The sequence below is a fragment of the Equus asinus genome, chromosome 27 (assembly GCF_041296235.1).
Source record: "Equus asinus isolate D_3611 breed Donkey chromosome 27, EquAss-T2T_v2, whole genome shotgun sequence".
In the NCBI taxonomy this organism is placed as follows: Eukaryota; Metazoa; Chordata; class Mammalia; order Perissodactyla; family Equidae; genus Equus; species Equus asinus.
In genome coordinates this window covers 4,169,881-4,193,527 of record NC_091816.1, presented here as the reverse complement: position 1 = coordinate 4,193,527, position 23,647 = coordinate 4,169,881, and the positions used below count along the sequence as shown (strand labels likewise).

General features: G+C 36.1%; 1 protein-coding gene across 2 annotated transcripts in view; it reads left to right on the top strand.

Moving 5' to 3' along the window:
- Positions 1-23,647, top strand: part of IDO1 (indoleamine 2,3-dioxygenase 1) — a 125,418-nt gene that overhangs the window by 83,891 nt on the left and 17,880 nt on the right. For both annotated transcript variants that reach the window (XM_044750990.2, XM_044750992.2), the window contains one exon: positions 19,121-19,232. The gene's annotated coding sequence lies outside the window, so the exon portion shown is untranslated. The remainder of the gene's footprint in view (positions 1-19,120; positions 19,233-23,647) is intronic.

The window sequence follows — 23,647 nt, the reverse complement described above, 5'->3', positions numbered from 1 at the left end:
GAAGGATGCCCAGTTTCGTGACTTTTATTTAACACAGTATTGAAAGTCCTAGCCAGAGCAATCAGGCAAGAAAAAGAAATAAGAGGGATCCAAATTGGAAAGGAAGAAATAAAACTGTCACTATTTGCAGATGACACGATTTTATATATAGAAAACCCTAAAGAAAACACAAAAAACTATCAGAAATAATAAACAAGTGCAATAAAGTTGCAGGGTACAAAACTGACAAACAAAAATCAGTTGAGTTTTTATACACTAACAATGAAATAGAAGAAAGAGAAATTAAGAATACAATCCCATTTACAATCACAACATAAGGAATAAAATACCTACGCATAAATTTAACCAAAGAAGTGAAAGACTTGTATGCTGAAAACTATAAAACATTGTTGAAAGAAACTGAAGAAGACAAAGAAATGGAAAGATAATCTGTGCTCATTGATTAAAAAGAATTAACATAAAATGTCCACACTTCCTAAACAATGTACAGATTCAATGCAATCCTTATCAAAGTCCCAACAACATTCTTCGTGTTAACAGAAAAAAAAAATCCTAAAATTTATATGGAATAATAAAAGACCCTGAATAGCTAAAAGAATACTGAGAAGAAAGAGCAAAGCTGGCTGTATCATACTACCTGATTTCAAAATACACTATGACGCTATAGTAATCAAAACAGCACTGTACTAGCACAAAAACAGACACAGATCAGTGGAACAGAATTGAGAGCCCAGAAATAAACCCACATATCTATGGACAGTTAATTTTCAACAAAGAAGTGAAGAACATACAATGGAGAAAGGAAAATCTGTTCAAAAAATGGTGCTGGGAAAACTGGACGGCTACATACAAAAGAAGGAAAGTAGACCATTATCTTACATCATATAAAAAAATTGTCATAATGGATTAAATACTTGAATGTAAGATCTGAAAGCATGAAACTCCTAGAAGAAAACATAGGCAGTGCACTCTTTGACATCAGCCTTAACAGTAAATTTTTGAATATCATGTCTCCTCAGACAAGGGAAATAAAAGAAAAAATTTTGAAATGGGACTACATCAAACTAAAAAGCTTCTGCATAGCAAAGGAAACCATCAACCAAATGAAAAGACAACCTAACAATTGGAGAAGATATTTGAAAATTATATATCCAATAAGGGATTAATATCCAAAATATATAAAGAACTCATATATCTCAACAACAAAAAATGAATAACTCAATTAAAAAATGGGCAGAGGATCTGAACATTTTTCCAAAAAACATATGCAGATGGCCAACAGGCACAGGCAAAGATGTTCAACATCACTAATTATTAGGGATATGCAAATCAAAACCACAGTGAGATATCACCTCATGCCTGTCAGAATAGCTATTATTAAAAATACAACAAATAACAAGTGTTGGAGAGGATGTGGAGCAAAGGCAAGCCTCATACACTGGATGGTGGGAATGCAAATTGGTGCAGCCACTATGGAAAACATTATGGAGATTTCTCAAAAAATTAAGAATAGAACACAATATGATCCAGCTATACCATTTTGGGGTATTTATCCAAAGAACATGAAAACACTAATTCAAAAAGTTACATGCACTCCTATGTTCATTGCAGCATTATTCACAAGAACCAAGACTTGGAAACAACCTAAATGCCCATCAATGGATGAATGGGTAAAGAAGATGAAGTATATATATATATATATGTGCAGTGGAATACTATTCAGCCATTAAAAGATGAAATCGTACCATTTGCAACAATATAGGTGGACCTTGAGGGCATTATGCTAAGCAAAGTAAGTTAGATGGAGAAATTCAAATACCATATGATTTCACTCATATGTGGAAGATAAAACACAACAACAAACAAACACATAGATGAGACAATAGATTGGTTGTTACCAGATGAGAAGGGAGAGAGGGCAAAAGGAGTAAAAAGGCATATATGTATGGTGAGGAATGGCAGTTAGACTTTGAGTGGTGAACATGATGTAGTCTTCACAGAAATTGAAATATAATAATATACACCTAAAATTTAAATAATGTTATAAACCGATGTTAGTTGAATAAAATAATTCAGTTGCATGTGTACACACTAACAGTGAATAATTTGAAAAGGAAATAAACAAAACAATTCCGTCAACAATAATAAAATAATTATCAATAAAATTAACCAAGGAAGTGAGACTTGTACACTGAAAACCACAAAACATTGCTGAAGAAATTTTAAAAGACATAAACAAATGGAAAGACATCAGTGTTCATGGATTTGAAGTTTAAATATTTATTAAGATGTCAATTCAATGCAATCCCTATCAAAATCCAAATGGTATTTTTTGCAGAAATAGAAAACACATCCTAAAATACATATGGAATCTCAAGGGATCCTGGACAGAGAAAACAATCTAGAGAAAGAACAAATTTGGAGGATTCACAAATCCTGATTTCAAAATTTTCTACAAAGCTATAGTAATCAAAATAGTATGGTCCTGGCATAAAGATAGACATATTGACCAATGCAATAGAATAGACAGCACAGAAATAAACCCTTGCATATATGCTCAAATGATTTTTGACAAGGGTGTCAAGAACATTCAATGGGGAAAGGACAGTCTTTTCAACAAATGGTGCTGGGAAAATTGGATATTCACATGCAAAAGAATGTATTGGGCTCTTACACCACAGACAAAAGTTAACTCAAAATGGAAAAAAGACCTAAATGTAAGACCTGAAACTATAATATTTTTAGAAGAAAACATATAGAAAAGAGCTTCATAACATTGGATTTGGCAATGATTTCTTGGAAATGACACCAAAAACACAAGCAACAAAACAAAAATAGATAAGTGGGAATACATCAAACTAAAATGTTTCTGCACAGCAAAGGAAAAAGTCAACAGATTGAAAGGCAACCTATGAAATGGGAGAATATATTTGCCTATTGTATATCTGATAAGGAGTTAATATCCAAAACATATAAAGAACTCCTACAACTCAATAGAAAAGAAACAAATAACCTGGTTTAAAAATGAGCAAATGACTTGAATAGACATTTCTCCAAAGAAGTCAAACAAATGGACAACATGTATATGAAAACATGTTAATCATCACTATTCATCAGGGTAATGCAAATCAAAGCCACAATGAGATATCACCTCACAGCTGTTAGGATAGCTATTATCAACATGAATAGATGGCTAGATAGATAAATAGATGATACATAGATAGACAGATAGATAGATAGATAATGATAGATAAATAGATGATACATAGATAGACAGATAGATAGATAATGATAGATAACAAGACATAACAAGCATTGGCAAGGATGACAAGAAATTGGAAAGCTTGTAAACTGTTGGTAGGAATGTAAAATGGTGCAGTTGCTATGGAAAACAGTATGGAGGTTACTCAAAAAAATAAGAGTTACCAGCAATCTCAATTCCACCTGCTTTTACAAAAGAATTGAAATCAGTCTTTTTTTTTTTTCTTTTGAGGAAGATTAGGCGAAGGTTTTGAAGAAAAACCTACAAAACTAATAACAAAGATAACGCTCAAAATAAACACAATATATGTCATCATTATTCCTACGTGGAATCTAACCATGACCAATGACATGAAAAATCATCGTTGTATCTCAACTATAGGAACACTAATGACCAACATCCGAAAATCCCACCCACTAATTAAATTATCAACCACTCTTTTATTGGTCTACCAGCCCCATCAAACATCTCATCATGATGAAACTTTGGCTCCCTCCTAGGAATCTGCCTAATCCTACAAATCTTAACAGGCCTATTCCTAGCCATACACTACACATCAGACACAACAACCGCTTTCTCATCCATCACCCATATCTGCCGAGATGTCAACTACGGATGAATTATCCGCTATCTCCATGCCAACGGAGCATCCATATTCTTTATCTGCCTCTTCATCCACGTAGGATGCGGCCTTTACTACGGCTCCCACAAATTCCTAGAAACATGAAACATTGGAATTATTCTACTCTTTACAGTGATAGCCACAGCATTCATGGGCTACGTCCTGCCATGAGGCCAAATGTCCTTCTGAGGAGCAACGGTCATTACTAACCTCATATCAGCAATCCCTTACATTGGCACTACCCTCATCGAATGAATCTGAGGCGGGTTCTCAGTAGACAAAGCCACCCTGACCCGATTCTTTGCCTTCCATTTCATCCTACCCTTCATCATTACAGCCCTGGTAGTCGTACATTTACTATTCCTTCACGAAACAGGATCCAACAACCCGTCAGGAATTTCATCTGACATGGACAAAATCCCATTCCACCCATACTACACAATCAAAGACATTCTAGGATTCCTGCTCCTGATTTTACTCTTACTAACCCTAGTATTATTTTCTCCCGACCTCCTAGGAGACCCAGACAACTACACCCCAGCCAACCCCCTCAGCACTCCCCCACATATTAAACCAGAATGATATTTCCTATTTGCCTACGCTATCCTACGCTCCATTCCCAATAAACTAGGTGGCATATTAGCTCTAATCCTCTCCATCCTAATCCTAGCAATCATCCCTATTCTCCACACATCAAAACAACGAAGCATAATATTCCGACCCCTCAGTCAATGCATATTCTGACTTTTAGTAGCAGACTTACTAACACTAACATGAATTGGCAGACAACCAGTGGAACACCCATACGTAATTATCGGCCAACTAGCCTCAATCCTCTACTTCTCCCTAATCCTCATCCTCATACCACTCGCAAGTATCATCGAAAACAACCTCCTAAAATGAAGAGTCCCTGTAGTATATCACACATTACCCTGGCCTTGTAAACCAGAAAAGGGGGAGACATTCCCCCCAAGGACTTTCAAGGAAGAAGCTCTAGCTCCACCGTCAACACCCAAAGCTGAAATTCTACTTAAACTATTCCTTGATTTCCTCCCCTAAACGACAACAACCCACCCTCATGTGCCATGTCAGTATTAAATGGTGTCCCACCTAGCACCGCATTATCCAGACACACAATGTCCTATGAATGCCCTATGTACATCGTGCATTAAATTGTTTGCCCCATGAATAATAAGCATGTACATACTATTATTTATTTTACATGAGTACATTTATATTATTGGTCGTGCATACCCCATCCAAGTCAAATCATTTCCAGTCAACACGCATATCACAACCCATGTTCCACGAGCTTAATCACCAAGCTGCGGGAAATCAGCAACCCTTCCAATAACGTACCCTCATTCTCTCTCCAGGCCCATCAACTGGGGGGGTTTCTACAGTGAAACTATACCTGGCATTTGGTTCTTTCTTCAGGGCCATCTCACCTAAATTCGCCCACTCTTTCCCCTTAAATAAGACATCCCAATGGATTAATGACTAATCAGCCCATGCTCACACATAGCTGTGGTTTCATGCATTTGGTATCTTTTTATATTTGGGGATGCTATGACTCAGCTATGGCCGTCAGAGGCCCCGACGCAATCAATTAAATTGAAGCCGGACTTAAATTGAACGTTATTTACCCGCATCACCAACCATAAGGTGTTATTCAGTCCATGGTAGCAGGACATAGGGAAAAATCCACGTACGTACACACACGTACACACACGTACACGTATGCACACACGCACCAAGCAGGTAAATAATTTTCTTAATCAAACCCCCCCACCCCCCATTAAACTTCACACATGCACATTCAACACAATCTTGCCAAACCCCGAAAACAAGACTAAAATGTACAACACTTCATGAAGCTTAACTCTCGCACATCAACCGCACCAATTTAACACACCTAATAAGCCCAACAAGCCCTGCCATTAATACCAACATGCTACTTTAATCAATAAAATTTCCATAGACAGACATCCCCCTAGATCTGATTTTCTAAATTTACCAAAACAACCCCTTTACCCGCCCGAATTTAAATCTGTTAATATAGCTTAATAACACAAAGCAAGGCACTGAAAATGCCTAGATGAGTATTACTACTCCATTAACACATAGGTTTGGTCCTAGCCTTTTTATTAGTTGTTAATAAAATTACACATGCAAGTATCCGCACCCCAGTGAGAATGCCCTCTAAATCGCGCCCTGACGATCAAAAGGAGCAGGTATCAAGCGCACTAAGAAGTAGCTCATAACACCTTGCTCAGCCACACCCCCACGGGACACAGCAGTGATAAAAATTAAGCTATGAACGAAAGTTTGACTAAGTTATATTAAATAGGGTTGGTAAATTTCGTGCCAGCCACCGCGGTCATACGATTAACCCAAATTAATAAAGCCCCGACGTAAAGCGTGTCAAAGACTAACACCAGAAATAAGGTTAAAACCCAGTTAAACTGTAAAAAGCTACAACCAAAGTAAAATAGACTACGAAAGTGACTTTACTACCTCTGACCACATGATAGCTAAGACCCAAACTGGGATTAGATACCCCACTATGCTTAGCCCTAAACCAAAATAGCCCATCACAACAAACCTATTCACCAGAGTACTACTAGCAACAGCCTAAAACTCAAAGGACTTGGCGGTGCTTTACATCCCTCTAGAGGAGCCTGTTCCGTAATCGATAAACCCCGATAACCCCTACCAACCCTTGCTAATACAGCCTATATACCGCCATCTTCAGCAAACCCTAAAAAGGCACCGAAGTAAGCACAAGTATCCAACATAAAAACGTTAGGTCAAGGTGTAGCCCATGGGATGGAGAGAAATGGGCTACATTTTCTACCTTAAGAACTCAACCCAAACGAAAGTCTCTATGAAACTAGAGACCAAAGGAGGATTTAGCAGTAAATTAAGAATAGAGAGCTTAATTGAATCAGGCCATGAAGCACGCACACACCGCCCGTCACCCTCCTTAAATATCACAAATCACAACATAACATAAAACCGTGATTCAAACATATGAAAGGAGACAAGTCGTAACAAGGTAAGTATACAGGAAGGTGTACTTGGATAACCAAAGTGTAGCTTAAACAAAGCATCCAGCTTACACCTAGAAGATTTCATACAGAATGAACACTTTGAACTAAAGCTAGCCCAAACAATATTCAACTTAACCACTTTTAGTCACTCAACTAAAACATTCACCAAACCATTAAAGAATAGGAGATAGAAATTTTAACTTGGCGCTATAGAGAGAGTACCATAAGGGAACGATGAAAGACACATTAAAAGTACCAAACAGCAAAGCTTACCCCTTTTACCTTTTGCATAATGATTTAACTAGAACAAATTTAGCAAAGAGAACTTAAGCTAAATACCCCGAAACCAGACGAGCTACCTATGAACAGTTGCAAAGAACCAACTCATCTATGTCGCAAAATAGTGAGAAGATTTATAGGTAGAGGTGAAAAGCCTAACGAGCCTGGTGATAGATGGTTGTCCAGAAACAGAATTTCAGTTCAAATTTAAATTTACCTAAAAACCACTGAATTCTAATGTAAATTTAAATTATAATCTAAAAAGGTACAGCTCTTTAGATACAGGATACAACCTTCATTAGAGAGTAAGAATAAGATATACCCATAGTTGGCTTAAAAGCAGCCATCAATTAAGAAAGCGTTCAAGCTCGACGACATATTTATCTTAATTCCAGCAATAAACCCAAACTAACTCCTAATCTTATACTGGACTATTCTATCGATATATAGAAGCAATAATGTTAATATGAGTAACAAGAATTATTTCTCCTTGCATAAGCTTATATCAGAACGAATACTCACTGATAGTTAACAACAAGATAGACACAACCCAAAAACCAACGACCTATCAAAACTATTGTTAACCCAACACAGGTATGCACCCATAAGGAAAGATTAAAAGAAGTAAAAGGAACTCGGCAAACACAAACCCCGCCTGTTTACCAAAAACATCACCTCTAGCATTCCTAGTATTAGAGGCACTGCCTGCCCAGTGACGTCTGTTTAAACGGCCGTGGTATCCTAACTGTGCAAAGGTAGCATAATCACTTGTTCCCTAAACAGGGACTTGTATGAACGGCCACACAAGGTTTCACTGTCTCTTACTTCCAATCAGTGAAATTGACCTTCCCGTGAAGAGGCGGGAATAACTAAATAAGACAAGAAGACCCTATGGAACTTTAATTAACTGATTCACAAAAAATAACATACAAACCTAACCTTCAGGGACAAGAGAACCTTTGACTGAATCAGCAATTTCGGTTGAGGTGACCTCGGAGAACAAAATAACCTCCGAGTGATTAAAATCCAGACTAACTAGTCGAAATATACAATCACTTATTGATCCAAACTATTGATCAACGGAACAAGTTACCCTAGGGATAACAGTGCAATCCTATTCCAGAGTCCATATCGACAATTAGGGTTTACGACCTCGATGTTGGATCAAGACATCCTAATGGTGCAACCGCAATTAAGGGTTCGTTTGTTCAACGATTAAAGTCTTACGTGATCTGAGTTCAGACCGGAGTAATCCAGGTTGGTTTCTATCTATCTACACTTTTCCCAGTACGAAAGGACAAGAAAACTAGGGCCCACTTTGCAAGAAGCGCCCTCAAACTAATAGATGATATAATCTAAATCTAACTAATTTGTACCCCCCATTGCCCTGGAACAGGGCTCGTTAGGGTGGCAGAGCCCGGCAATTGCATAAAACTTAAACCTTTATAACCAGAGGTTCAACTCTTCTCCCTAACAGCATGTTCATAATTAACATCCTCCTCCTAATTGTCCCAATCCTACTCGCCGTAGCATTCCTCACACTAGTCGAACGAAAAGTCTTAGGCTACATACAACTCCGCAAGGAACCCAACATTGTAGGCCCCTACGGTCTACTGCAACCCATCACCGATGCCCTCAAACTATTCCTTAAAGAACCACTACAACCACTAACATCATCAACATCCATATTTATCATTGCACCAATCCTAGCCCTCACCCTAGCCCTAACCATATGAATCCCACTACCCATACCATATCCACTAATCAACATAAATTTAGGAGTACTATTCATACTAGCTATATCAAGCCTAGCCGTCTACTCAATCCTCTGATCGGGATGAGCTTCAAACTCAAAATACGCCCTAATTGGGGCCCTACGGGCAGTAGCACAAACCATTTCATATGAAGTAACACTAGCAATTATTCTACTCTCAGTCCTCCTAATAAGTGGATCATTCACATTATCTACACTTATCACCACCCAAGAGTACCTATGACTAATCTTCCCATCATGACCCCTAGCCATAATATGATTTATCTCAACATTAGCCAAAACCAACCAAGCCCTATTTGACCTGACAGAAGGAGAGTCAGAACTTGTCTCTCGTTTTAACATTGAATACGCAGCCGGTCCATTCGCCCTATTCTTCCTGGCAGAATATGCAAACATCATCATGATAAACATGTTCACAACAACACTATTTCTAGGAGCATTTCATAACCCCTGCTTTCCAGAACTCTACTCAATTAATTTCACCATCAAAGCCCTCCTCCTAACATGCTCCTTCCTATGAATCCGAGCATCCTACCCACGATTCCGATACGACCAACTCATACATGAAAAAACTTCCTACTGCTTACGCTAGCCCTCTGCATATGACACGTCTCACTACCAATCATACTATCCAGATCCCACCACAAACATAAGAAATATGTCTGACAAAAGAGTTACTTTGATAGAGTAAATCATAGAGGTTCAAACCCTCTTATTTCTAGGACCACAGGAGTTGAACCCGCTCCTGAGAATTCAAAATTCTCCGTGCTACCGAATTACTCCATACCCTACAAGTAAGGTCAGCTAAATAAGCTATCGAGCCCCTTCCCGTACTAATAAACCCTCTTATCTTTACAATTATCCTAACAACAGTTCTTCTAGGAACTATAATTGTTATAACAAGCTCGCACTGATTAATAATCTGAATTGGATTCGAAATAAACCTGCTAGCCATTATCCCCATTCTAATAAAAAAATACAACCCCCGAGCCATAGAAGCATCCACTAAGTACTTCCTGACCCAAGCCACTGCATCCATACTCTTCATAATATCAATTATCATCAACCTCATACACTCAGGCCAATGAACAATCACAAAAATCTTCAACCCCACAGCATCCATCATTATAACCTCGGCCCTTGCTATAAAACTTGGACTTACACCCTTCCATTTCTGAGTACCCGAAGTCACACAGGGCATTTCACTGACATCAGGCCTCATCTTACTCACATGACAAAAACTAGCCCCAATATCAGTCCTGTACCAAATCTCACCCTCAATCAACCTAAACATCCTACTGACCATAGCCGTACTATCAATCCTAGTAGGGGGCTGAGGCGGCCTTAACCAAACTCAACTACGAAAAATCATAGCATACTCGTCAATCGCACGTATAGGATGAATAACAGCTGTCCTAGCATACAATCCAACAATAACAGTACTAAGTATACTAATTTACATTATAATGACACTCACAATATTCATACTGTTTATCCACAGCTCCTCCACCACAACACTATCACTTTCACATACATGAAATAAAACACCCCTAACTACCGCACTGATCCTAATTACCTTACTATCCATAGGAGGCCTTCCTCCACTATCAGGATTCATACCCAAATGAATAATCATCCAAGAACTTACTAAAAACAACAGGATCATCCTCCCCACACTAATGGCCGTCATAGCACTACTCAACCTCTACTTCTACATACAACTAACCTACTCCACATCACCAACCGTATTCCCATCCACAAACAACATAAAAATGAAATGACAATTTGAAACCAAACAAATAACCCTCCTACCCCCATTAATCGTAATATCCTCTAACTCCCATATTATCAATTTTGGACTAGGAATTTAGGTTAACATCAGACCAAGAGCCTTCCAAGCTCTAAGCAAGTGTATTCACTTAATTCCTGCATACTAAGGACTGCAATACTCTATCTCACATCAATTGAACGCAAATCAAACACTTTCATTAAGCTAAGCCCTTACTAGATTGGTGGGCTACCATCCCACAAAATTTTAGTTAACAGCTAAATACCCTAGTCAACTGGCTTCAATCTACTTCTCCCGCCACCTAGAAAAAAAGGCGGGAGTAGCCCAGGCAGAGTTGAAGCTGCTCCTTTGAATTTGCAATTCAATGTGAAATTCACCACGGGACTTGATAAGAAGAGGATTCCAACCTCTGTCTTTAGATTTACAATCTAATGCTTACTCAGCCATCTTACCTATGTTCATTACTCGCTGCTTATTCTCAACCAACCACAAAGACATCGGCACTTTATATCTCCTATTCGGCGCTTGAGCTGGAATAGTAGGAACCGCCCTAAGCCTCTTAATTCGTGCTGAATTAGGTCAACCTGGAACCCTGCTAGGAGATGATCAAATCTACAATGTTATTGTAACCGCCCATGCATTCGTAATAATTTTCTTCATAGTTATACCTGTCATGATTGGAGGATTTGGAAACTGATTAGTCCCCCTAATAATTGGAGCACCCGATATAGCTTTCCCTTGAATAAACAATATAAGCTTCTGACTACTCCCCCCATCATTCCTGCTCCTTCTTGCTTCCTCAATAATTGAAGCAGGCGCTGGGACGGGTTGAACCGTATATCCTCCCCTGGCTGGAAATCTGGCGCATGCAGGAGCCTCCGTTGACTTAACTATTTTCTCTCTCCACCTGACTGGTGTATCTTCAATTTTAGGTGCCATCAACTTTATCACTACAATCATCAATATAAAACCACCAGCCCTGTCCCAGTATCAGACTCCCCTATTCGTCTGATCCGTCCTTATCACAGCAGTACACCTTCTACTAGCTCTCCCAGTCTTAGCAGCAGGCATTACTATACTTCTCACAGACCGTAATCTAAATACTACTTTCTTCGACCCCGCGGGGGGAGGAGATCCAATCCTTTACCAACACCTATTCTGATTCTTCGGACACCCCGAAGTCTACATTCTCATCCTACCGGGCTTCGGCATGATCTCACACATCGTCACATACTAGTCAGGTAAAAAAGAACCATTCGGCTACATGGGCATGGTATGAGCTATAATGTCCATCGGCTTCTTAGGCTTCATCGTATGAGCTCACCACATGTTCACAGTAGGAATGGACATTGACACACGAGCATACTTCACATCAGCTACCATGATAATCGCCATCCCCACTGGTGTAAAAGTATTTAGCTGGCTGGCCACCCTTCATGGAGGAAATATTAAATGATCTCCAGCCATACTCTGAGCCCTAGGCTTCATCTTCTTATTTACAGTAGGGGGTTTAACAGGGATCGTCTTAGCCAACTCGTCTCTAGATATTGTCATCCACGATACTTATTATGTAGTAGCACATTTCCACTACGTCTTATCTATAGGAGCAGTCTTTGCTATTATAGGAGGGTTTGTTCACTGATTCCCCCTATTCTCAGGATATACACTCAACCAAACCTGAGCAAAAATCCACTTTACAATCATATTCGTAGGAGTCAACATAACCTTCTTCCCACAACATTTTCTTGGCCTCTCAGGAATGCCAGGACGCTATTCCGATTACCCAGACACATATACAACATGAAATACCATCTCATCCATAGGATCTTTCATCTCACTTACAGCAGTAATACTAATAATTTTCATGATCTGAGAAGCATTCGCATCCAAACAAGAAGTATCTACAGTAGAACTAACTTCAACCAATCTCGAATGACTACACGGATGCCCTCCGCCATATCATACATTTGAAGAACCTGCCTATGTGAACCTAAAATAAGAAAGGAAGGAATCGAACCCCCTCTAACTGGTTTCAAGCCAATATCATAACTACTATGTCTTTCTCCATTAAAAGAGGTATTAGTAAAAATTACATAACTTTGTCGAAGTTAACTTATAGGTTAAATCCCTATATACCTCCATGGCCTATCCCTTCCAACTAGGATTCCAAGACGCAACATCTCCCATTATAGAAGAGCTCCTCCACTTCCACGATCACACACTAATAATCGTATTCCTAATTAGCTCCTTAGTATTATATATCATCTCATCAATACTAACAACCAAATTAACTCACACTAGCACTATAGACGCTCAAGAAGTAGAAACAATTTGAACAATTCTACCAGCCATTATTCTGATTCTAATTGCCCTCCCATCCTTACGAATTCTATACATAATAGACGAAATCAACAACCCATCCCTCACTGTCAAAATAATGGGCCACCAATGATACTGAAGCTACGAGTATACCGATTACGAAGACCTGACCTTCGACTCCTACATGATCCCCACTTCAGACCTAAAGCCAGGAGAACTACGTCTTCTAGACGTAGGTTTCTGTTGCTAGGACTTTATCCATTTCTTCTAGGTTATCTAATTTGTTGGCAGATAATTGCCCATGTTAGTCTTTTATTATCCTTTGCATTTCTGCAATATCAGTTGTAATGCCACGTCTCGTTATGTTTTTATTTTTTAGTCTAGCTAAAGATTTGTCAATCTTTTCAAAAAACCAAAAAACTTTTGAAAAACTTTTCATAAAACTCTTAGTTTCTCGATGATTTTCTATTCTCCATATTGTTTATTTCTGCCTTAATCATTATTGTTTCCTTTCTTCTGCTAATTTGGGCTTAATCTGCTCTTTTTCTAATTTCTTGAGTTATAAAGTTTTGTTGTTTAGTTGAGATATTTATTCTTTTTTAATGTAGGTGTTTAGCACTATAAAATTGCCTTTTAGTATTGCTTTTTGCTGCATACCATAAGTTTTGGTATGCTTTGTTTTTATTTTACTTCATGTCAAGATATTGTCTGATTTCTCTTTTAATTATTTCTTTGATGCATTGGTTGTCAAAAGTGTGTTGATTAATTTCCATATATTTGTTAGTTTTCCAGTTTTCCTTCAGTTATTGATTTTTTAAGTTTCATTCCATTGTGGTAGGAAAATGTACTTAGAATGATTTCAATCTTTTAATTTTGTTAAGACTGTTTTGCAACCTGATATGTGATCTATTCTGGAGAATGGTCTATGTGTGCATGAGATGAATGTGTATTCTGTTGCCACTGGATGGAATGTTCCATTTCTGTCTGTTAGGTCCATTTGGTCTACAGTGTTAGTCAGGCATCCTTATCAACCTACTGTCTGGATGTCCTAGTCAATATTAAAAGTGGAGTACTGAAATTTCCTACTATTATTTTGTTGTTATTTCTCTCTTCAGTTTTGTCAATATTTGCTTCATATATTTAGCTGTTTTGATGTTGACTGCATAGATATTTATAATTGTTGTATCTTGGTGAATTGACCATTTTATCATTATGTAATATCTTTCTTTGTCTCTTGTGTAGTTTTTGACTTAAAGTGTAAATTAGTCTGATATAAGTATGATCACCCTGCATTTACTATCTTTTTCCATCCTTTCACTTTCAGCCTAGATATGTCCTTTATCTAAGGTGAATCTTTTGTAGACAGCATTGAGTTGTATCTTTTCCACTTGTTTAATCCATTCATCCACTCTAGATGTTTAGATTGGGAATTTTAATCCATTTATATTTAAAGTAATTATTGATAGATACTTCCTATTGCCATTTTCTTCATTGTTTTCTGCTTGTTTTATAGACTGCTTGTCCCTCCTTTCTTCAACTGATGTCTCCCTTTGTGTTTTGTTGATTTTTTTGGTAGTGATGTGCTTTGATTACTGTCTTATTTTCTTCTATGTATCTTTATAGGTATTACCTTTGTGGTTACCATGAGGTTTAAATAAAATATCGTATAGGTATAATGATCTATTTTAAGCTAACATCTTAACTTCAAACACATATAAAGACTCTACAATTTTACTTCTCTCCACATGCACTTTATGATATTGATGTCACTTATTACATCTTTTTATATTGTATATTCATTAACATATTCCAAGTCATAGTTTTTTTTTAAACTTCTGTTTTTAACTTCTATACCAGAATTGAAAGTGATGTGTGCATCACTGTTACCATGGTACAATATTTTGTATTTGTCCATGTATTTATCTTTACCAGAGAGCTGTATACTTTCGTATGCTTTAGTTTTGTTTTTAATGTTCTTTATTTCAACTTTCTTAAGGACTCTTTTTAACATTTCTTATAAGGCAAGCCAAGTGGTGATGAACCCTCTCAGCTTTTGTTATCTGGGAAAGTTCATATCTCTCTTTCACTTTTGAAGGACGTTTTTTCTCCAGTATAATATTCTTGGTTGGCAGGAGTTTTTTTCTGTCAGAGGTTTGAATATATTATACCACTCCCTTCTCAACTGAGGATTTTACTGATAAATCTGCTAATTGTCTTATGCAGGCTTCCTTTACGTGATAAATCACTTTTCTATTGTTGTTTTCAAGATTATCTCTTTGTTTTTAACTTTTGATAATTTGATTATAATGTGTATTGGTGGTGAATACTTAGAATATATTCTATTTTACGATATTTGGTCTCCTTGAGACAGATGTCCATTCTCCAGATTTGGGAGCTTTTGGTCATTCTTTGTTTTCTAAAATTTTTTCCAGCTTCACTGAGGTATATTTGACAAATAAAAAATGTATGTATTTAAATTGTACAGCATGATGTTGTCATATACATGTACATTGTGAAATGATTACCACAATCTAGCTAATTAACATATCCATCACTTCACATAATTTGAGTTTTTGTGTGTGTGGTAAGAACACTTAAGATCGACTCTCTTTCAAAATTCAAGTATACAATAAAGTATTATCAGCTATAGTCACCATCTTGTAGGTTAATTTTCCAGAACTTATTCATCCTGCGTAACTGAACCTTTGTACCCTTTAATTAACATCTACCCATTTCCCACTCCTCCAAGACCCTGGAACCACCACTCTGTGCTCTGCTTTTATGAGTCTGACTTTTTTAGATTCCACATGTAAACGAGATCATGCAGTATTTGTCTTTCTGTGCCTGGCTTATTATGTTACTTAGCATAATGGCCTCAAGGTTCATCCATGTCACTGAAAATGGCAAGACTTTCTTTATTTATGGCTGAATTTTATGTATATATATCACATCTTCTTTATCTATCCATTCATCAGTGAACCCATAGGTTGTTTCCGTATCTTGGCTATTGTGAATAATGCTGCAGTGAACATAGGAGTGTCATATCTCTTCACGATATTGATTTCAAATCATTTAGATATATACCCAGAATGGGGAATGCTATATCATTAGTTAGTTCTATTTTTAATTTTTTGAGGAACTTCCATACTGTTTTTCATAATGGCTGTACCAATTTCTATTCCCACCAACAGTAAATAATGGTTTCCTTTTCTCCATCCTCATCAACATTTGTCATCTTCTGCCTTTAAGATAATTACCATTTTAACAGGTGTGAGGTGATATTTCACTGTGGTTTTTATTTGATTCCCCAATGATTAGTGATGTTGTCCATCTTTTCATATACCCATTGTCCATTTGTGTGTCTTCTTTGGAGAAATGTCTATTTATGTTCTTATCCCATTTATTGTGTTATTTGTTTTGTTAGCTATTAAATTGTTTGAGTTCCATATATAGATTTGATGTTAACCCCTTATCTGATACATGGCTTGAAAACATATTCTCCTTTTCCACAGGTTGCCTCTTCACTCTGTTGGTTGTTTTCTTTGCTATGCAGCAGCTTTTTAGTTTGATGTAATCCCACTGATCTATTTTTGCTTCTGTTGCATATGCTTTTAGTGTCATATTGAAAAAATAGTTGCCAAGACCAATGTCAAGAAGTTTTCACTTAAGTTTTCTTCTACCTGTTTTACAGTTTCAAGTCTTATGGTTAAGTATTTAATCGATTTTGAGTTTATTTTTGTATATAATGAGAAATAACAGTCCAATTTTGTTCTTCTGTGTGTGGATATTCAGTTTCCCTAACACCATTTATTGAATAGATTATCCCTATTGTGTGTTCTTGGCACCCTTGTTGAAAGTCAGCTGACCACAGATTCATGCATTTATTTCTGGGCTCTCTATTCTATTCCATTGGGCTATTCCAGTACTGTACTGTTTTGATTACCACAGCTTTGTAATATAGTTTGAAATCAGGAAATATGATGCCTCCAGCTTTGTTCTTCTTTCTCAACATAGCTTGAATGATTTGGGTCTTTTGTGGTTCCATGTAAATCATAGGACTATCTTTTCTATTTTTGTTGAGAATGTCATTGGGTTTTGATAGGGATTGCATTGACTCTGTAGATTGCTTTATATAGTATGGACATTTTAACAACATTAATTCTTCCAATCCATGGACATGGGATGTGTTTCTATTTTTCCATGTCTTCTTTAATTTCCTTCATTGATGTTTTATAATTTTCAGTGTATAAGTCTTTTACCTCTTTGATAATTTATTCCCAGCTTTAAAATTGTTTTTCGGTCAGTATCATAGATGATATTGTTTTCTTATTTTTCTTTTCAGATAGTTCATTATCTGTAGAAATGCAACTGATTTTTGCATGCTGCAAATTCACGGAATTTGTTTATTAGTTCTAACAGTTTTTTCTTGAGTCTTTAGAGTTTTCTACATATATGATCATCTCATAAGCAAACAGTTAATTTTACTCTTCCTATCCAGTTTGGTTGTCTTTTACTTCTTTTTCTTGTCAAATTGCTGTCACTAGGTCTTCTTGTACTATGTCAAATAGAAGTAACGATTGTGAGTATCCTTGCCTTTTACTAGATCTTAGAGGGAAAGCTTCTAGGCCCCCCACCCCTGATTATGATATTAGCTGTGTAACTTTCAAATATGGCCTTAATTGTGTTGAGGTAAACTCCTTTCTACCTATTTTGGTGAAAGTTTTAATCATAAATGGATGTTGAATTTTGTCAAATGCTGAACTGAAACAAGAAGAAATAGAAAATCTGAATAGACCAATAACAAGAAAGGAGATTGAATCAATAATCCAAAGCCCAACAATGATGAAAAGCCCAGGAACAGATGGCTTCATGGGTGAATTCTACCAAACATTTAAAAAAGAATTAATACAAATCCTTCTTAAACTATTACAAAAAATAGAAAAGAGAACAATGCCAAACTCATTTTATGAGGCTAGTATCACTCTGATAACAAAGCCAAAGAAAGATAACACAAGAAGAAACATAAAAGAAGAAGAAGAAAATATCCCTGATGAGTATAGATGCAAAAATCCCCAATAAAATAGTATCAAGTTGAATTCATCAGCATATTAAAAGGATTATACACCATGTCCAAGTGGTATTTATCCCTTGCATGCAAGAATGGTTCAACATATGTAAATCAATCAATGTGATACAACACTTTAACAAAATGAAAGAAAGAAAAAACCACCATCATCTAAATAGACACAGAAAAAGCATTGGCCATTATTTTTCTCAATAAGCTTTCTCTGTCTCTTTTTCTTCTGGGACTTCTGTAATGCAGATATTGATCTACTTGATGGAATCTGATAAGTCCCTTAAGTTTTATTCACTCTTTTTCATTCTTCTTTGCTTTTGCTTTTGTGATTGGATAATTCCAAATGTCTTGTCTTTGAGTTCACTGACTTCCAGCGATAAAGTCTGACGTTACACCCATCTAGTTAATCATTCAGTTCAGTTATTGCATTTTTCACCTGCAAAATTTATGGGGTTTTTTCCTCTCTCTATTTGGAAAATATAATTTTCTTCATGCATTGTTTTCCTGAACTCATTGAGCATCCTTATAATTGGAATTTTGAATTCTTTTTTAGGTAATGAATACCTCCTTTTCTTTGGTGTTGGTTTCTAGAGATTTATTTTGTTTCTTCACTTGAGCCATGTTTTCCTGTTTCAAGTTTTTCACACTTGGTATTGGTATCTGCACATTTGAAAAAATAGCCCCTTTTCTGTTTTTGTGGACTGGCTTCATACATGGGAAAACCGTCACCAATAAGCCTGGCTGGAGATTCTGGTGGACCTCTGAAGCCTTTTTTTGTGGATGTATCTTCTTCTCTGGACTTATCCATGTAAATTCCTAATTAGTGGGATTTTCTGGTTTCTTTTTTCAGGAGTTCATAATATCTTGCTCCCTCTGGTCTGTTTGCTGTACTGCAGGTCTTCTGGAGAAGAAGCCTGCTACCCAGCTCTTTTTTTGTTCCCACAGACCTGAAGAACATGAAGAGTGAGCCCTAATCAGTTGTAATACAGGCACCACACCAATACAAGATGTAAATAACAGGAACTGTGTGAAATAGGAGTCAGATTGGGGACGAGAGGTATGTGAAAACTCTCTGCATTTTCTGATCAATTGTGCTATAAACCTAAATCTGCACTGAAAAATAAAGCATAATTTAAAAAAAACCACACACACACAATGAAATACTATTTTACATTAACAAAATAGGCAAAAATTAAAATTGCAAACACTAACAAATATTGAGGTTAAAGAATGTCTCAACAAAAGCATGAGGAGATATTCTTATATGCTTATATAATGTTGGTTGGAAAATGTTCTGGCAGCAGTATCTTGTAAAAAGTGACACATTCTCATCTTAAAGCTGAATAGTTCTCTTCTACTACATATGTATCTTCAATCAGAGTTCTCAATAATGGGTGACTTTTTCCCCCAAGGGGACATTTGGCAATGTTGAGAGACATTTTTGGCTGTTAGAACTGAGTGGAGAGACACTACTGGTATCAAGTGGGTAGAGGCCAACCTTACAGGATATTTGGTTCTGTCCAAAATGTCCATCGGACATTTGGTCCACACCAAAAGGTCCTTGATATTTGGTCCAGTCCAAAACATCTGTAAGACATTTGGTTCATCAGACACTTGGTCCAGGCCAAAAGGTCTTCGATATTTGGTCCTGTCCAAAACATCCACAAACATATTCGGTCCGTGCCAAATGGTTTTGAGTGGGACCAAATATCAAGGACCTTTTGGCATGTACCCAATGTCTTCATGGATGATTTGGACAGGACCAAATATTACCAGATATCAAGGATCTTTTGGCATGGACCAAATGTCTTATGAACCTTTTGGACAGGACCTAATGTTTGCTAATCAAGGCCACGGATGCTGCTAAACATCCTACAATGCATAGAAGAGCCCCTCCCCAAACCAAAAGACTCAACTCAAAATGTCAACAAGACAAAGTTTGAGAAACTGTGCCTTGGATAAACTCTTTTGTAAGTCCAACAGAAGATTTTTATTAACACTATTTCTAATGGCAAACCAGCCAAACAAATAACTAAAAGAAAATAAAACCCCTACATATAGCTCTTCCATCCAGGAACATGAAAATGAGTCAAGTGTGGTATATTTATACAACTGAATACAATAAAGCAGTAAAATTTGATGACAACTAAACATATCAACATGGACGAATGTTACAAAGATAATGTTCATTTAAAAAAGGAAATTGTGAAACATGCAATAGAGTATCATTTTCAAAATTTTCAGAAACTAGCAATAGTAAACAACATATGGTCCAAGGTTACATGTGTACATTGTAAAGCTACAAAGTGAAGGTAATGATAAAGAAACAGGTATTCAGGATAACGTTTCTCTGAACTAAGGATTGGGATCTAGGGAAATGTGATTGAGAAACAGCACCCAGAGTTTTGATACTGGGTAACGTTCTTTTTCTGTAGGTTTATTATTACGCTTCATAACTTAAATATAGTCTTCATATCTTCACTTGTCTTTACCAACATTTCATGATAAAATAAAAACATTTAAAATGTAGAAAAGAATGCACCCAAATATTAAGTGAAAAATACAGTGACAAATAAGAAGAGATTTCCTCAAGTACACATTCTTGAACCCAGTCTTTGTATATGTACTGTTATTGTTGCCTCTCACAGTGCTTGGTTCCCTGTATATTCTTGGCCCCTATACAAAGTATTACAGGGTCTATTTGGCAAAATATTTAGGAGATTCAATTGGCGACCTGGCAATTCCCCTTAGAGTCAAGTAACAAACTCAGAGAGATACTGTCATATATTTTTTATGAATTGATTTAAAAGGACATTAAATGATAATTTCCTCTTATCTCAGAATTTTGGGTGAAGTTCAAAGCAGAGGACAATGATGAACTGAATTCATAATCATTCTAATTTGCCAACTTTTTATTCAATTGTATCCGTTCTGCTATTTAGTGTGGACTTTACTACATTTTCTATACTCATCATCTGTGCTTGATTCGTTTTTTGCTCTTCCTCTTTTGTTCTTATTGCATATTGCTTTTCACCTTTTCTTTTTTATGTAATATGCTGACATTTCTAAGTACAGTTAAGTTGGGATCTGTGACTGAAATGTATTCGCTGCATTTAAAAGTGCTCTCTAGAGTATGGACTCTGAGCTATAAACAAATAAAGATGTACTAGCATAAAATTTATAGAATTGTCACATGTAACTAGTTTGTAGAAATCCTCTCCTGGCACCTCATATACCTTGTTAAACCCAAAAGTGAAAGAAAAAAACAGAAAAGGTAATGCTTTGTAATCTCTTCTCTTGGGAGAAGCTACATAGCATAATGGTTTTAAGATCATGGTCTCTGGAGCCAGAATGCTTAGGCTCAAATCTTATCTTTCCACTCACTAACTGTGTGAGCTTGGACAACTACTTAAATTCTTCATGTGTTATATTTCTCATCAGGAAAATGAGGATAATACTATACATACCTTTTAGGATGGTTGCAAGGATGGAATGGGTTAACATTTGTAAATTATTTAAAGAAATGCTATTTCAGTGATAACTAAAATAGTGGTGAGTATTTGGTTTACATGGCATTTTTTCAAAGACAAATTAAGGAAATGTAGTTCTTAAGGAAAACATATTTACTTCACATAAGTTTGCACTTCTTTTTATTAAAAAGTGCAACAACAAAAAAGTGGCTTAGACTCTCACTTGAATATTAACATACTTGTAGTGGCTGTAGGCTTGCAGTTATGTTCCCTTTTTCACTCTTAACATTAGGTATTTGCTCCTTTATTTTTTCTTTATTAGTCTTCTCAGAGGGTTAAAATTTTTTTCAAATATATGTATATTTTTTCTATTTCTCATTAATGTCTTCACTTACTTCTTTCTGCATTATTTTTTTCCTTTTACATTCTTTGAGATTAATGTGTTGTTTATTTTTCCAAAATCATCAGATGGGTGCAAAGCCTTTCCTTTTAAATAATTTATACATTGTAGCCTATGTATTTCCCTCTAAGTATGCTTTAACTGCATCCCAGAAAACTTGTCTTTTTAATTTTTTTACCATTATTCAAGTCAAAATAGTTTCTAGTTTCCATTTTGATGTGGTATTTTAACCTGTGAATTATATAAAAATATATTTCTTCATTTTCAAATATACAGAGGTTTTCCAGTTAACTTTTTGTTATTTATTTCTATCAATTTCTCTTGGTTAAAATATATATTCTGTATGATTTAATCTTATGACATTTTTGAGACTTGTTTATGGACCTGAATATATATATATGGTTAATTTTTATAAATGTTCTAGTATACTTGAAAATAATACATGTCTTTAAATTGTTGAGTTTGATATTCTATTTATCTTAATTAAATCAACTTCATTAATCCTGTTTTTAAAATTGCCTATATATTTAGCTTGTTCTGTTACTGAGATTTTAAATAAAAACAAAAAATTTGCAGTCTAACTGTAGGTTTGTCTCTCTGTCTTTTGTGTTGCCCCTCCATCAATTTTTGCTTTACATATCTTGAGGTCATCTTACTGAATGTATAGAAATTTAGAATTGTCATATCTTCCTGGTAAATTAAATGCCTTACATTATAAAGTGCTCCCTTTTTATGTTTGTGGTGATTAGCCGTATGTCAATTAAGCTAGGCTATCATACCCATTTATTTAATTAAATACTAATCTTGGTTGCTGTGAAGGTACTTTGGAGATGTAGCTCCCATCTAGAATTAGTTGACTTTAAGCAAGGGAGATTAAATGTGACAATTTCTGTGGGCCTCATCCAATCAGTTGAAAGGCCTTAAGAGCAAAAACTTAGGTTTCCCTGAAAAATAAGAAATTCTTCCTGTGAACTGCAACATTACGTTCTGTCAGAGCTTCCATTTTGCTGGCTTGCCTTCCAGGATTTCAGATTTCCCAGCTCTCACAATCATGTATGTCAATTTCTTGATATCTATCTGTCTGTCTGTCTGTCTGTGTATCTATATATCTATCTTTATGTAATATATCATTCTTACTTGTTCTGTTTCTCTGGAGAAACCTGAGTGATACAATCTCTGATAAAACTATTTGCCTCAAAATCTACACTACTTAATATTTATATAGCTATGCTAATTATTTTTATTAATGTTTGTATGATATATATTTTTTATCATTTTATTTTTTTAACTTTTCTGCATCCTTATGTTTTAGATTTTTATATTTTAAACAGCATATCAATATGATGCCCTTAAAAGTCTAGTCTGATAATCTTTGTAGTTTTAAATTGGAATGCTTAGTCCATTTATATATAATGTAATTAAGATATATATGATTTTATTTATTTATTTATTTTTTTTTTAGATTGGTACCTGAGCTAACATCTGTTGCCAATCCTTTTTTTTCCTTCTCCTTCTCCCCCAACCCCTCCAGTACATAGTTGCATATTCTAGCTGTAGGTCTTTCTAGTTGTGCTATGTGAGAAGCCGCCTCAGCATTGCCTG